At 40.2% G+C, this 16,805-nt stretch overlaps 1 protein-coding gene across 1 annotated transcript in view; it reads right to left on the bottom strand.

The window, feature by feature from the left end:
• The window catches only part of Vsig1 (V-set and immunoglobulin domain containing 1), an 84,144-nt gene extending 70,860 nt beyond the window's left edge, over positions 1 to 13,284 (bottom strand). The window contains exon 1 of the mRNA XM_051178018.1: positions 13,167 to 13,284. The gene's annotated coding sequence lies outside the window, so the exon portion shown is untranslated. The remainder of the gene's footprint in view (positions 1 to 13,166) is intronic.
• Positions 13,285 to 16,805: the final 3,521 nt, after the last annotated feature.

The following is a 16,805-nucleotide window of genomic DNA, read 5'->3' on the forward strand; positions in this document are numbered from 1 at the left end:
TGGGATTCTAAATACATCTTGTGTTTGGATATACATTTCTCTAGATTTGGGAAAATTTCTGCTATTTCATTTATGAGATAGTCTCACTATGCCTTTAGTTTTGAATCACCTCCTTTTATCCTGTGGATCCTTAGGCTGGTTCTCTTGATTGTATTCTAGCATTCTTGGAATTGTGAGTATACTCTTTTCTTAAATTTATATTTTAATGTTATATTTCATCGACTATGTTCTCCACTGTTAGTATTTGGACAAGTTCATAGGTAATGTTTCCTACTGGGTTTTTATTGGACTGAGTGTTTCATTTCTAATATTTTTTAAATACCTCAGATTCTTTGATGGGGGAGGTCCTTTGGCATGCTGTGAATATTATGTTTCTCTTATTGGGTGGTGAATAAATGCTGATTGGCCAGTAGCCAGGCAGACAGTATAGGCGAGACCACCAGACAAGGAGAATTCTGGGAGAGAACACAGAGAAAGTGTCATGAGGGAAATGCCATGTAGCCACCGAAGGCATAACATACTCGACATTAAGGGTAAGCCACAGCCTTGTGGCAATACATACTGTAATAGAAATGGGTTAATAAGTTAGAGAGAGCTAGCCAATAGGAAGCCTGAGCCATCGGCCAGTTTATAATATGAGCCTCTGTGCCTCTGTGTGTTTGTTTGGTACTAAACTGATGCATGACCAGGCAGGACAGAAACTCCTTCTACATTTTGATGAATTTAACTCCTATACCACTGACTTCTCCATTAGCACTATGTATTATCTCATCCATTTTGCTAACTTCTTCTATATTGCTGCCTTTCATCTGCAGGCCCTGGATCAGAGTCTTTTACATCCTTAATCTAATTTTATTTTATATTTCATTTAATTTGATTTTATGCATGTGCATTGCTATTTGTCTAGTACTCACAGAAGTCCACAGGGGGATTTGGATCCTATGGAACTGGAGTTAAGAGATGGTTGTGAGCCATCAGTGGCTAGAAAACAAACCTAAGTCCTCGGCAAAAGCAAAAAGTGAGCTCTCTCTCTCTAGCCTTCTTTTATTACCTTTATCTATTATGTGTATCCTTTGGATATTAATGATCATTTTTGCCAGTAAACTTCTGAAATCTTCATCTGGCATTTATTCATTTCATTTCATTTGAATTCAATAGTTGAGGAGTTATGGTATTTTCAATGAGTCATGCTGCTTTTATTTTTTCACGCACCTAGTATTTCTGTGTTACAACCTGTGTATATTTTGGTTTGAATCTGTCTTTCAGCTTTATTTGGGGGATCTTCTTAGTGAATACCCTTGTCTTGAGGGTTTAATCCCTTGTACCACTCAGAGAGGAAAAACAATCCTGTGATAGCAATGATACCAAACTATGAAAGATATAAAAATATTCTTAATCAAACCAATTAATTAAACCAATTAATATATCACCAATGACCATAAGATGAAAATGCCAGAACTAATATAGTGTACTATGAAGTTAAAAATTAGTTCAATGTAGAAATAGTAAATGAATGAGATAAACGAAGGTGTCAGGAAGATATGAAAAAAAAAGAGGTATGAGGTTAAAAAATGAAAAGCTAAAACAAAGAGTAGATGAGAATATTATAAAGGGGAAGAGAAAAGAGTGAGACTACAAAAAGAAAAAAAAAATCCCCAATACTGAAAAGGTTTGTGATCAAAAGTATGTAGATGTAAGTAGGTGAATAAAAGCTGGGAAGATAAAAGCTTTAAAACAACGAGATAAGGTCAAGACATTACTAATTAAAGTAGAAAGAAAAAAATGAAGGGGGAAGGAAGCACAGGGAGTAGGAAAAAAATGTCTATACAAAAAAGTGTAAACAAAACTGGATAAATGCATGATGGTGAATAAAGGGGTAAAAAAGGCTTTTATATTCAAAAATATGACAATACAAGATAAACCAAAGAAGAAAGTAGGAGTGGAGTGATGGCTCAGCAGTTAGGAGGGCACCTTGCTGTTAATCATGAAGGCAGGGCCAGAGTTTAAATCCCAATACCATGTCGGGTGTTTCACAAACGTTTGTATTTCCAGCTCCAAGGGATGAGACTCACTCTTCTGGTCTATAAGGGCAGTGCCACATACATGCCTATATTTACATAGACACAGATACACATATGAACTAAGTAAAAATGCTGCAGGTTCCTTCTGGGTCCTTAAAAAATAATTCAGACCCCCAAGTGTATGTATGGGAATGTGCATGGAACACTGGAGTCCTATCTTTCCTATGGGTTACATTGGTGTTAGGCCTGTATTAGAAACATGTCTGATATTTGCCAGAGCTATTTCCACTTTAATAATTCCCCCTCTTTTCATACCAAGAGCCTCTCCTAGCTACCCTTCCCTTTGTAGTCTGTGGAAGCTTCTCCCACCTTCTTGAGTCCCCACAGTTCGTAACTCCTGTGGTTAACATTCTAGCTGGAAGGTGTATGTTAAGTGCCTTGGGAGTGAGAGAAGCTTCCACAGGACTGTGGGTGTTAAGTGGTCCAGTGGATTTTTAGGTCTTGGAGTCCACTACCAAAGAATTCCATGGCAGATAAGTGGTTTCAGAAGCTGACGCATTCACCAACCCTTTCTACATGTATGCCACGCCCTTTTCAGTTGACCTGTAGGGCTTTAATTTTATTGATAGTGTAACTTTTTACATTAAGAAACTTTGAAAGTTTAATATTGTAAGCTCTTTTCTTTTCCTTAAGAGTTTTTGCCTTGTTTAAAAATGCCTTCCCTGGGCCTCACCATCCCTGGGGAGTGGATGGGTAATGGGATGGGGGGGAGGGGCATAGGATGGTGGGAGGGAGGGGGAACTGGGATGGGATCGATAAGAAAAATATTTTTAAAAATAAAAAAAAAGCCTTCCCTGGAGGACAGTTAGAGGGACACAGGTAGACAAGGGAAAGTGGGCTCCCTGAAATGTCATATAAGACGTTCTGAAGAAAACTGGCAGGAAGTCTGGGGTGGGGCTATCTAAACTGGGCCAATAGGGGAAAGGGTAAGGTAATCTATACAAAAAAAATAACCCCCCCAAGCCAGCTTCCCTTTAGTCCTTTTAGTGAACTCTGAATGTCTCCCACTCTGAAGGTATAAGGCTGCTAGTCTCCCTTGCTCTGTGACAAGTCTTGTCTTTCCTGGACATTCATTTCCTTATCTGTGCCAGGGAACTGAGCTGAGCAATTCTCTAGACGACCAGCAGTACCCAATTACATGCTCTCTAGCTAATTCTTTTTCAGTTCCTCTCCCTAGTCCTTTCCCCTTTCCTAGTATAGAATTCACTATGCCCAGCGTAGTTTGAACTCACGCCAGTCCTCCTGCCTGCCTCAGCCTCTTGAATGCTGAGATTACAGGCATGAAGCACCAGGCCTGTGCATTTCTTCTGGTGCCTGCTTGGAGGAAGAGACTCAGTTTTCTTAAAGGGTGGGACCACTGATAGGCGGCCCAGTCCCCAGGGCTGGCCCCACAACAATTGATCACCCCAAATTGAACTTAATATGAACTTTAAAAAGAAAAAGCACTAAGATGGGAAGGTAGGGAAGTGGGGATGGGTCTAGAAAGAATTATGAGAAGACATCACACACTGGCTTTGAAGACAGAAGAATGAACCGTCAGCTCAGGAATGAAGCAGCCTTTGGAAGCTAGAAAGGCAAGAAAACAGATTGGGGCAGGCTAATGAGCTATGATTAAAGAAACCTGCACCCAAAGGGCTGAGGAAGGATGATCACCATTTTGATTGGAGTCTGAAGTAAAAGATTTCAAAAGGAGCTTGGGCTATATAATGAGTGCTGTTTCAAAAAAAAAAAAAAAAAAGACCAGTAAAACAATTCAGTGACGAGCTGGAGAGATGGTGCAGAGCTTAAGAGTGCTTGCTGCTCTTTCAGAGGATCCAAGCTAGGTTCCTAGCATCCACAATGCCTGTAACTAAAGTTCCAGGGGTCCAATGCCCTCTTCTGCCTTTTGAAGCAATTGCAGTCACATGCACATACTGCCATGAAACATGAACACTTCTATAAGAAAATAAATAATGTAACACATTTTAAGGAGAAGAAAGCACGTGGGACTAGAAAGATTGAGTCAGGGGAGGAATAGACAAAAGAAAAAAAGAGAGAGACCGGAAAAGAGGGAGCCATTATAGGTTTGAAGAGAAAACTGAACCTAGAGAAATGTCCAGAGACCTACAAGACTGACCCCAACTAACAATTTGAGCAACAGTGGAGAGGCTACTATAAATGCCCTCCCCTGATAATGAGATTGATGACTAATTTATCCACCATCATGGAGCCCTCATGCAGTAGCTGATGGAAACAGAAGCAGACACCCACAGCTGAACACTGAGCCAAACTGGAATACAAATGCAGAGAGAGAGGACAGGACCAGGCTACAGAAACCCACAGAGACAGCTGACCTGAACAAGGAGGAGCTAATGGGCCCCCAGACTGATAGCTGGGAATCCAGCATTGAACCAACGCAGACCACCTGAACATGAGTCTCAGTTAGGAGGCCTGGGCAGTCTAAGGGACCTCAGACAGTGGAACCAGGATATTATCCCTGGTGCACAGAAGGACTTTGGGAGCACATTCCCCATGGAGGGATGTTCCCTTCACATAGAGGCAGGGGGAGGGCCTAGTCCCTATAGCAAATGACTTGACAGATTTAGATGACTCCTCCTGGGAGGCATCACCCTACATGTGGAGTGGCGGATGGGATGGGAGGGAGGGAGAGAGAAGGAGGGAGAGGCAACTGGGATCGATATGCAAAATAAGAAAAAAAAAGTTGGCTAGTAATGCAGTGGTGGTGCACACCTGCAGAGGCAGGTGGATCTTTGTGAGTTCAAGGCCAGCCTGATCTACAAAGTTAGGACTATCTCCAAAGCTACACTGAGAAACCCTGTCAAAAAACAAACAAACAAAAAACAAAAAATAATAAAAAAAAAAAGCAGTGGCTCACTGGGTAAATATACTTGCTAGGGAACCTGATGACAAGTCCAAGCCCCATACCAAAAGGGAAGCTGTCCCCACAACTTGTTCTCTGACTTCCACACATAGACCATGCATGACTCCTGTAACACCAAATAAGTATATGTAAAAGGAAATTAAAGAAAAAATATGAGGAAGGGAAGAAAAGGAAGAATAAGGAGCAGAAAAAGATGAAGAGGAAGGGGAAGAAAAGAAGGGGTAAGAAGGAAGAACTCTGCCTCATGGTTGGATTTACATTTGTTTTATTTCAATGCTGGTGGTTCAAGCCAAGACCTGCACATGCGATAAAAGTGCTCTGCTACTGAGCTAAGTCCCGAGCCTTGCATTTGTTTGTAACTTCAAGTCTATTAATTACAAAGGTAATGGATTCAAATGGCACAAAACACCAAGTAAAACAGAGTCCTACAGAAGAAAAATTCTCTCTACTACCATACTTGTCAAATTTCCCGCCAGGAGCAACTACTCTTAGCTGTATTCATAATACATAAATACTTATATTCATGAATTTTGAGGAAAAACTACACAATTTTATAGAAAAGAGTATATTCACATATCTTCACATTATATCTATATATATATATAGAGATAGATATATAATTTGAACTTATTCACTTAAGTTTTTATTTTATTTATTTTTTTCCATATGGACCCCAGTTCCCTTTTCCTCCCTCTCTCTTTTCCTCTCTCCCCACTCACATGCACCCCAACCACCCTCCCATCCCATACCCCCCCACACCACATGTAGGGTGATGCCATCCAGACGGGGTCATCTATATCTGTCAAATCATTTGAAGTAGGGACTAGGACTTCTCTTCTGTCTCTAGGTTAAGGGAGTATCCCTGCATGGGAGATGTGTCTGCAAGGTCCTTTTGTGCACCAGGGATACATCCTGGCTCCACTGTCTGAGGTCCCTTAGACTGCTCAGTCCTTCTAACTGAGACCTATGTTCAGGGAGTGTGAGTCAGTCCAATGCTGGATTCCCAGCTATCAGTCTTGGGGCCCATTAGCTCCTCCTTGTTCAGCTGTCTCTGTGGGTTTCTGCAGCCTGGTCTTGTCCTCCCTCTCTGAATCTGGATTCTAGTTCAGCTCAGTGTTTAGTTGTGGGTGTCTGCTTCTGTTTCCAACAGGTACTAGCTGAGGGCTCCATGATGGTGGATAAGTTAGTCATCAACCTCATAATCAGGGAAGGGCATTTATGGTAGCCTTTCCATTGTTGCTCAAATTGTTAGTTGGGGTCAGTCTTGTAGGTCTCTGGACATTTCTCTAGAGTCAGTTTTCTCTTCAAAACTATAATGGCTCCGTCTTTTATGTTCTCTCTCTCTCCCTCTCTCCCTCTCCCCCCCCTCTCTCCTGTCTTCTATTCATCCCCTGACTCAATCTTCCTAGTCACACGTGCTTTCCTCTCCTCCCCCTCATTTTCTCCTACTTCTCTCTCCAATCACTGCCCTCCCCCACTTCCCCTGTGCTCTGGGGGACTTGTCCCTTCCCCCTTCTGTGAGGGACCTTGTATGAATCTCTTAGAATCCACCTTGCATCCTAGTTCCTCTGGCAGTATGAATTATAAGCTGGTGATCCTTTGCTCTATGTCTAAAACCCATATATGAGCGAGTACATACCATGTTCTTCTTTTTGTGACTGGGTTACCTAATTCAGGTTGGTTTCTTCAAGTTCTATCCACTTGCCTGCGAATTTCAAGATTCCATTGTTTTTTTTTTTTTTTTTTTTTTTTTGTTCCACAGAGTAGTTTTCCACTCTGTAAATGTACCACATCTTCTTTATCCTTTCTTCAGCTGAGGGGCATCTAGGTTGCTTCCAGGTTCTTGATATATTACAAATAACTTTTTTTTTCTAAGACATGGTTTCACATAATCTAGGCTGTCCTTGAACACACTATGTAACCCAGGCTGACCTTCCTGCCTTCACATTTCAAGTGTGGGCATATCGGACATGTACTACTGTCCTATGCTGTTTGAGTTCTTTAATGTGACTCATTTTATCAGATGCTTATCAAATGGCAAATCAGAGAACACAATAGGAGAAATACTCAGAAAAGAGCAAATTCATCTTTGTCAAACAACACAAACCTTGACACATAATAAGTATGTGTTAAGTAACTAAAAAGCATGCAGGACTGCAGGAAGGTGAGGCAAACCATAAGAATAATTGTTCTCAGGACAGATGTGGGCTCCTCCCTGAGAATGACCATCTTCCAAGACAGCTGGGAATGATGCACAGTGCTGGATAAGACGAGTGCAGTGTCTTCCAGAAGCTTATTGCCTCCAGCATGCACACTTGAGTTCAGTGGCACAGTAACATCACCTCTAAAATGGCAAGAAAATCTAAGAGTTCTGAGACTCAAGTACAGCAGGGAGGGCAGCAAGTGGGAAGAAATGCCTTACGAGGTTAATGTCACAAACCTAGGTCCCAGGAATCCAAAGTGACTTGATCATGGTCACAGAATAAATTAAATAGCTTCCAGATAGAATTCGAAGTTTAATAACTTCTGGTGATACCACACCATATTCACTTTCATTTATCTGACTTGGTGCTATTTTCCTCACCTACCAGGCATTTTCTCCATTGTCTCATCTAATACTGTGTGGAAATTAAAGAGACAGAACCTGAGTTATAAAGACTGATATTGGCCTGAGTAAATTGCTGTCAAGGATGAACCATTCTTGGGAATCCATGTACAAATATAATCATACTTGAAGGTAATTAAAAATTCAGGAAAGTTGTTGATATGGAGAACTGAAGCACTCTCCTAAGGGGTCTGGAGTGGACTGTGACATTGATGAAGTCATGTAAATATTTCTCTCTGCTTACTGTTTTGGGGAGCTAATTTAATACATCCCTATGATCCTATATTTTTAAAAGTCACTATGTATGAACATGTGTATACATGTCAATGCATGCATGCATTTTGGAAGGGGGAAAAATCTACCACCTTGAACATACTAGTTAAGCATTCTAACACTGAGCCATATCTCCAGCCCACCACTAGCCATTATATCTTCACCAATCACAAGCCTATTCATTCTATAAGGACCCATCCAATACTACCTCCTTCACAAAACCTTTTATTTATCAATTGCAAAAATTACTTAAAATCATCACCATACTATATAATGTGTAAATGTATATTCTAAATAGAGAGAGAGAGAGAGAGAGAGAGAGAGAGAGAGAGAGATTAATTCTGTTGTTTTGCTGCAAGGTTTGGGTGTTGAAAAGCCTAGCTGTAATCCAGTGTAGCTAATTACAATTTCCCTAGATAGCATATTTCCAGCCTAGAAGGCCCATATGACAGCAGAATGAAAATCATACTGTACTATATGCATGGAATATTGCTGGAATGTTTACATTAGGGTGCCTCTGCCTGCTGCATCCTACCTAGTGGGTGTATTTATATAATTCATATTTGTATTCTCTACATACTTTAACAGATTTGGAAAAATATTACTGTTTTTAGGGATGATACAATGTGGATAAAATCTATATGCAATCAGCTCTGGGGCTCTCCTTGAAAAATACCAGTTGAGTTGAGGCTGACTCATTTTTAAAGCTTCTGTCTTACTAAATGTATGTTCATGTAAATGATCTGTGTCATTGCCACGAAAGAAAAAGAATCTTCTGTTAGGGCAACATATGTCTGCAGGAGCTTTCCTTTTCTTAAGTATAAGGTCCCCTTCTGATTCAATCCATGGTATGACTCAGTAAACCCACCCATCCACTTATATAATGTTTCTCCACTTCCTTTGAATCTCAAAAGATAAAATGGCTTGAGGAGGCTCCCATATACACCCCTTTCCCCAGATAGTGCAAGCTATTGTTCTTTGCTGTCCAGCAGAATTTAATGTATAAGACCTTGCTGCTGAAGACACCACACACTGGTACCGACTTGGAGGTTTCCACCTTGCTGGCTAGCTTCTGCAGCACTGGAAGGTTCTATGCAGGCTGCTGGTAGAGAAAGGCCATCAACAGTTCTAAACAGCTATAAACAATGCAAGCTACAATAATGATCCATCTGGCAAGATATGTCCATTGTTTCAATAGTGGCATGGCTGTTAAAGGAGTAACCATACATTTCCTGATTAATTTAAGGCTCCATCCACAGGTGGAGATGATGGTATTGTAAACCTGGCCAAGGACGCATGATTGGGGAGATCATAGGCCCTAGGGAAGAACCTACTAATATGGGTTTGTTAAACTGACATAGTATCACACTGCCATCTAAATATGTGTCTTCATACCTATAGATAACTGTAGCTCTTAGTCTTTAATAGAAAGAAAAAAGCTTCTCTTTGCAGTTAAATGACAGGTAATAAAAAGACGCACACTTGGTCTGATCAAAGTGCAAAAATTAAGAGACTATGGAGTAAATGGGACACGGACACACACACACACACACACACACACACACACACACACACACACACACGCAACCATACTGCAAGGACCAGAGACTATCACAGAAGAGAAGGTAGGAAAATTATAAAGGCCAGGAGCCAGAAACTGAGGATGAATGCTGTGCAACAGTGTTTTGTGCACATGGAATGACCAATGCACCCATGAGCTCACTGCAGCTATGGTTACCTATACAAGGATACCATACTATTAGCCCTGGTAATATTTCATTGTGTGAAAGGGAAGGGGTCATGAGGCCACCACTCTTTTCTGAGGAACTACTGATAGGGAATGGTGGCAGAGGCACAGTGTTATTTCATAAGCAGCTGTGGGGTCTTGGCAGGTGAGAGAGACACTGGTCCAGTGGGACTGGGCGAGACAGAGGAGAACATCCAACTACACTCTTGCAGGCAATCCTATTTAAACTCAGTCACACATAAGTAATGAAAACTGGAAGCCAATTTTTGGAGAAGAAGGCTTTTAGTGGGAAGACAGAAGATGAGACAGTTTAATGGGATGAGGAAGACTAAAATTCATTATACACATGCGTAAAAATGACAAATAAAAATTATTTTTTAAAATGACAAAATGTTTGTCCCTTCCTGCCTTGCCTAATGACCTGTGCCACTAGTACATTTGATTTGATTCACGAAGCTGCCACATTTCTACTTTCTCTACAAATGTATCTAGCTTAAAACAAGGCAAAAAGATAAAAAAAATCACCTGATTTCTCCAATCCTACACATTCTCTGGCCATGATATCATACATCTTTTTTTTTCCTATAAACGTCTAGGCAAAGGACCTTATATTTCGGTGTGGTGGCTCACAACTCTAATTCAAACACTAGAGAGACCGTAGCAGAGGACTGGAATGAGTTCCAGGGTAACCTGGACTACTGGAATATAATGTAAAACCATTCCAAATTAAAAAATGACCCATGTCACATCCAACCTCTTTTACCCAACCATGTCCTGCACATCTTCTCCAGGATCTAGCCCAGTGACTCTGACTGATCCTCAATATCCCTTCCCCAACCCATCAGAGATTCAGCCTTGGTCCCACATCCAGTGTCTTGGCCTAGTCTGACTACAGCTGCCTGTATAGAAACTAACCTCTAGGCCTTGTCAGGCCCTTCTCATACCACATCCAACCTTTCCACCCAGCCAGATCTACTCCTACACTGCAGGCTTAGACCAGGACACGCATCCTGTACAATAGTTCAGTCACCTATGTCCACCATTTCCAACCTCTAGGCCCAACCCACCCATACATCCTCTCTTCTGCCACAACCTGCTCTGGCCACATCAGACACAGAACATAAAAGTCCACACACCGAGATCTCATCACAAATATACCAACAATATGGAATAAGTCAGTGTCTTCACTCCCAAACCAATAAAAGCCCTACAGAAATGTTGGCTTAGGAAGTGACTTAACTTGAGCTTTGTCATTAGGAGGATACAATCTGTTATTTTCCCTTAACCTTGTAAGCGGTCAGTCTTTTAAATTTTTCCTAATTTTAGTGTTTTGATAATTTCATATGTGAACATAATGTATTGTTTGCCGCATCTCCCCCTCTTTCCCCACTCCAGCTCCTCCTACACCCCTAACCCTTTTAAATTCACATTCTCAGTCTCTATATGTGTATATAGGGCTGGCTACTTGGGCATGGGCAACCTATATGAGAGCTTGTCTCTGAAGGAATAGTGACTCCCCCTCTCCCTTAGCAGTCTTTGGCTCCTGTAGCTCTTCAACTAGGCATAGGGACTTGTAGCCCTTCCCCCATCCATGCTGGAATCTTGACTACATACCTAACCTTTTTATGACAGGTAGAGACTCACTATGTAGCCTAGGCTAGGCTTGAACTTGCAATCTTCCTGCCTATGCTTCTACGTGCTGTGATTACAGGTGTGAGCCACTTTGACTAGCTTAGACAGTTAATATTTGCTGAATACTATCTTTCTTCTTGTCTTTCTCCTAGATACCCAAATTACTAACGAACCTCTTATATGTACTTCCTGTGTGCTAGTATACTTAACAGAGCAAAATACAGTTTAAATAAGATTCAGATCCTGGTAAACTGCTCAAAGAAAATACCTTTCCTCTAATCTTTACAATTTCCACAGAATTGTCCTCTAGGATTGGTATTCCTAGATTGACTCCAGCCCACCATTTTAAATAATCCATATCTTTCATCTATTTTGATAATTATGTATTTTTTCTACTGATTTCAGCCCTGATATATATATATTTTCTAATGCTCAAAATCTGAGGTCAGAAAATTATAGCTACTGTGCAATCCTTCATTTTGTATTCAATGTTATTGCACACTGCTATGGCCTTGCTGTGTGCCCGATTATAGAGGTTTAAAAGTTGGCCTGAAAATACAGTAGAAGCATGCTAGTTAAAAGAATAAACACAAATGAAATGAGGAATGGCACCACAATTTACATAAAAACACATAATGCCATTCCCTTCCAACAAAACAATTTCTCCTTGCTGTTATTGAGAACCTTTATTGTAGCACACAACTGTTGTATGATGTCACTATTAGGCTACTCTACATTTAAAGAAACCCTTAGGTGTATATCAATAGCAACAATAAAGACTTACATCTTTCTGAGAATGCTACTATGGGGTACCTAACCTTCAAGACTTAATCATGTTATGCATAATTCCCTGTTTGGTTGGTAGTAAGCACTCTTGAGCTTTTGAAACCCAAAGAAACCACTTTGTTATTAGAGCAGCAATTTCTGTCACAGCCTTGTGATCAGTTCTTTATGCTGAGTTCACTCTTATCAAATTGGCTTTCAACTATGGAATTTTTATACTAAGCTCTCACTTTGACTATGTGTTCTAGTTCCATGCAAGAAACAAATGGCCACCTGGCCACAGGTTAGTTGCCAAGAGAGCATAGTTGTACTGTAATTAAAAATTACTCTGTGTGTCATCATGTCAGCCTGCTGAGCTGACAGATGGACCCTGATCAAAGAAGGCTGAGATCTCCACCATCTGAAATCATACCATTACAATCTCATTACCTTTGAGTTTCAAAGGCACTCAAAATGTTCACACTAGCACACCAGCAGGTATAAGATGTAGAAATGCAATTGGCTTAACATTCAGTGCCTCCTATGTGCTACAGATACATTTACTAGGGACATTCACAATTCAGTTCTCAATTCAATCCTCATATTGACTTCAAGTAGTCAGTAAGCAGCGGTATCTCCATTTAACAGTCAAGGATACTGAACCTCAGAGAGATTGTTACTTTGATTACATAGTTAGTAGCTAATAGATCTAGGATTTGAGCCAAATCTAGCAAGACTTAGATCCCATGTTCTTTTTCTGCTATAAGGTTTCTCTTAGCAATGAGATATGAGCTGCCTGTTATCTACCTCTGCTCCTGTGTATATATCCAAGGAGAACAGGGGTAAATTTCATTTACTTTGCCATTTTTCTAGGTTTGTCCTGCCCTAAGTTTCTTCTTACCAAACACAACATGCCTATCCTGTTGCCTTTTTTCCAACTTTCCCATAACAGTGAATTACTAGAATGTGTCAAGTTTTCACATTGGACAAACCAGTGCATCACATAGATTTTTTACTCCAAAATCCTTGACGTCATTTTCATTTAAGTCTAGGAGCATTAGGTTCTCATTTCTGTTGGGATCAGAGGCAAGAGTACTACTGCATGTATCTGTAAGATGACCATCTACCAACCTGTAGAAGATCAGAAATTTAAGGAAATGGAAGAGGGAAGACAACCACATTCACCTGATGCAGTTCCACTCAGACAGGGACTAGTCAGCCAGGGTCCTTAGGCCCCAGCTAATGGGAAGTCAGCTATGGGGCCAGTCCAAGCCAGGCATATAGAGAAATGGGAGTGATACAGATGGAGAGTGGTTCATGTTCTGTTCGAAAGACACAGAAATGAAGGCAGTGAGCAGTGTGCAAATGTTAGAGGCCTGCTTGCCACCTGGGGCCATGGTGAAGGCGTTCTGTGTTCCCATCAGACACAAGACATATTTTCACAGGAGAATATTCAAGATTCTATCCAGAAGTTGGTATCTGGAATACTTCACAACCAGATGCAAGAGAAGCATTATGTAAGCAATCAAAATGAAGAGCGACCCCACAACTATAAGGAATGTGCAGTGATTCAACAAATGTTCATACCCACAACTATAAGGAATGTGCAGTGATTCAACAGATGTTCATACCTCACTAGGCATAAGAGGACTCGTCCTAAAGAGAAGGCATACAAAGGTAAAGAATAGGGCAAGTCCTTTTCCCATCATGCAAATCTCCAAGCAAGCTACTGGTGAGAAATCTCACAGATGTCAAGTCCTTTACCCAAGTCTTTCACTCTTCACACTCATCCCAGAATCCATGCTGATGAGAAACCATACAGATGTCAAGAATGTGGCAAGCCCTTTACCACATGCTCAACTCTTAAAATGCATTAGAAAATTCATTAATGAGTATACTTCATAAAATTTCTTAGTATAGTTTCACATACATTGACCAAGTTATTACACAGATTCAAATACTTCAATTAATTTTTAAAGCTTAGTCAATACTTAGAAAGCCCTAGATTTCTCACAAATTTAGTCCTGATTTGAAATTTATAGTCAAACATACAAACTGAATTATTTATGCACCAATGTTGGGGATATAACTAGATAAACATCAAATATTGCAAATATATAAATATTCCTAGTAGGAATTATTTAAACAGTAAGATTTATTGACTGAATGTCAGGATATTGTGTAAAGAACCAGACAATATCAAACTATTTCAAAATTTGATGCATATTTTAGTTTCTTGGCATATGGTTGTTTATGTAATATTATTTTATTCTATATAAACTTTATTTCCCTGCAATCATTTATGATTACACATAGATAACAGCTTGTTTTGAAGTTCAAATATTTTCCTTCTGTGTCTTTGCAATAAAAATGGTAAACATTGAAGCTGGAGAGATGGCTCATCAGTTAAGAGCACTGGTTGTTCCTCCAGAGGTTCTGAGTTCAATTCCCAGCAACCATATGGTAGCTCACAACCATCTGTAATGAGACCTAGTACCGTCTTCTGGCCTGCAAGCAGAACACTGTATACATAATAAATCTTTTAAAAATGTTAAATATTAAAAAGAGAAGGAAATCAACTTCACTAGACATGTGGATATATATCTTAATAACAGCACTCAGGAAGCTGAGGCAGATGGATTGATGCTAAGTCCAAAGTCAGCCTAGAGTATGTGGCAGATTGTCTCAAATGACCTCCCCAATCCTGGAGGAAAAACAAGAACTTAATTTTATCCAAAGTTTCCTATTGGCCATCCCTTTCATATGCAGCCTAGAACAAAAGTTTCTTAAACACACACTCCCCTGGTACTCACCACAAGGTCTATAGTTTGCAGAGAGGAGTTTTAAACCTTCATATATAATCTGCATAACCTCATTACCTAAAGCATTACCACTGAGGTCAAGGTGTGTCTGATGTTGGTTTGATATTGAATGTGATACACAAATCCTGACAACACAGTCTGACTGGGTGACAGGTCCACAATCTGCCAATGAACAATAAGGAAAATCATCTCACCTGCTCCAGGTCATCTTAGGAATCATTTACAAAAAGACATTAGAGAATCTGAGAGCCATGCAGGGTTAACAGATATTTTGGGTCATGGATGTTTTATTCCCTCCACATAAGCTGGTTCTTCCCCACTCTTCCCCCACTCTGATACTTCCTTCCAAGATTCAATCACCAGGATAAGCCCCCCCCAAAAAAACACAAAACAAACAGAAAAAACTTAATTTTAGGGGCTTCTGTAACATCATGAACTCTGTGCCCAGAGTTCAAGATACTCATGTCAAATCTATTAACTGACAGGCTATTTTAATACTTCACATATCAATTTCAGTCCCAAATCTCCAATTTTATTATGAATTAGCAGCAGTAGCAGTCTAATCAGGCTCTGGGTAGAGCTGAGGACTTGTGCAAGAGGCTTACAACAAGCTGCAGAAAGGGGATGCTCAGGGGCTGGAGAGATGGCTCAGCAGTTAAGATCACTGGCTGCTCTTCCCAGAGGACTAGGTTCAATTTCCAGCACCCACACAGCAGCTCACAACTGTAACTCCAGCTCTAGGGGAGCCAACACAACACTCACAAAGATGTACATGCAGGCAAAACACCAACACACATAATTAAAAGAAAAGAAAAACAAAACAAACAAAAAAAAAACAGAACAAAAAACAGAAAGGGACACTCAGAAAGCCTGGAGGAATGGGACATAGGGCAGCTATTAAGAAAAGTAGCAGAGAATCCAACTGATTTCCAAATGTTAAAGCCCAGAAAAAAGAGCAAGACAAGAACTCACACAAGATTCTCAATGACATCCTTTTCGTGCAGCAGACCTTCACAAAGATGCTGGACTCCTGTGTCCCAAAGTCTGACTTACTTGTAAGAGGAGAGCTCTACCCAGCTAGCATTTGTGAGATAGCAGGTGTTCAAGCTAACCAGGGAAAAGGAAAAAAAAATCAGTCATTACAGTTATTTTGAATATTTTAGAACATCTTACCAAACTCCTGGCTTCTTCTCTTGAGTTTCAGTTCCTACCTCGCCTTCCCAGAGAACCCCTCCTGAGGTCTCCAGTGCACAAGGGCCTCATCCTTGTTCCAGCTGATGTTTATTATAGAACTTGTAATAACATAATTCACATCTAGCCCCATATCTAGAATATGTAGCTATTCCATTATTTAAAAGAATTTTAAATTTAAATATACTTTGACCATATTCTTCTCCCAAGTCATCCCAGAGCCTCCTCTCCCATCCCTCCCTATCTATATAACTTTAAATTCTTTCTAAAAAAAAACGACCAGGGGCAGGAGAGATGGCTCAGTGGTTAAAAATATCAGCTACTCTTACAGAGGTCCTGAGTTCAATTCCCAGCAACCACATGGTGGCTCACAACCATCTGTCATGAGATCTGGTGCCTTCTACTGGCCTACAGGCAGATGTGCAGACAGAACATTATATATGTAATAAAAAATAATAAATTTTAAAAAAATTACCAAACACAAATCCCCCAAAACCAAAAAAAAAAAACCAAACAAACAAACAAAAAACATAAAAATACACAAAAAAACCTATAACCAAATAATAACACACACACACACAAAAAAAACTGTTGGGTCCAATTATATGTTGCCTAACTACTCCTGAACATGAGGTCTGCCCTGGAGTAGTTGATATGCCCAGTGTCACACTGCTGGAGAAACTGATTTTCCCAGAAGGCATCAGTTCAGTTGTTAACCTTTACTGGTACTGGTAAAAATGGATGTCTGCATGAAGAAGAATCAAAATAGACCCACATTTAATCACCCTGCACTAAAATGAATTCTAAATGG

This window comes from Phodopus roborovskii, unplaced genomic scaffold, assembly GCF_943737965.1.
Source record: "Phodopus roborovskii unplaced genomic scaffold, PHOROB, whole genome shotgun sequence".
NCBI lineage: Eukaryota > Metazoa > Chordata > Mammalia > Rodentia > Cricetidae > Phodopus > Phodopus roborovskii.